The sequence below is a fragment of the Microtus ochrogaster genome, chromosome 10 (genome assembly GCF_000317375.1).
Source record: "Microtus ochrogaster isolate Prairie Vole_2 chromosome 10, MicOch1.0, whole genome shotgun sequence".
In the NCBI taxonomy this organism is placed as follows: Eukaryota; Metazoa; Chordata; class Mammalia; order Rodentia; family Cricetidae; genus Microtus; species Microtus ochrogaster.
In genome coordinates, this window is record NC_022016.1 from 26,258,411 (window position 1) to 26,259,394 (window position 984).

The window sequence follows — 984 nt, forward strand, 5'->3', positions numbered from 1 at the left end:
ACACACACAACTAAACCCACACACCTGTATGTACACAAACTGTTATAAAGTTCATCATATAAAGTTTTAAAACTTTCAGCCTTATTCTTTGCACTGCTGCATCTCTGTCCTTATGGTTTACAGGATGCTGTCTCAGCCTGTGCGTTTCTTTAGCTGTTAGTGCTCCAGAAGAGCTCTCATCAGGTGAAGAACAGATGTGTTACTGCTATTGTAACTTATACGGAAAAAGGAGCTCTCTGACATTTCTCTCTTTCTCTAACCATCTCTCTAACTCTCTCTCTCTCTATCTTTCTCTTTCTTCTCCCTCCTTCCATTTCCCTCCCTCCCTCACCCTCCATATCTTCCTCTCTCTCATGAGCCAGTTTTTTATTTTTTTTTTGCAATGAGGTTGTGCTTCACAGTTCCTTCATAGTCAGATCATAGCAGGTTCTCCCTGCTGTCCGCCTTTACTGCGTTGAGTGTTCTTGGACTAATAACAGTTACATTACATTTAATGCAGTTTTTCCCCCCTGGTGTGTATGAGTTTTTAGAATCTGACGCCAGCTGCTGGAATTTGTCCACGTGCCCGTGGTTTATTCAGTGTTCAAGTCTATTCACACTCCTTGCTGCACAGTGGCACAGGGTCCTCGGTTCTCTTCCTGTACCCCACTCCCTGAGTGTGCTCACCATACCTTGATGACGTCAGCGCTCACACACAATGTTTGATTGGTTTTCAGCATCATAAATCCTAGAAGGTCGCTGCTCTGATTTTAGTGGATTCACTAGCAAGGATCTTGTTTTCAGCAGCAATCACGTTGCCATGGGTCAAATTGTCAAGGATCCCCTGATGTTAATAGCAGAAGACCCCGTGGTCTGTAGGGATGTGTCAACATTCCAGTTTGTCCTGAGGACATTTCTAAAGATAAGGATTTGTTGTTTTTCCAAAAATTATTTTAGTGGTCAATATTTAATTCCTGAGTGCTTGCTGTGCCCGACGTTATTAGG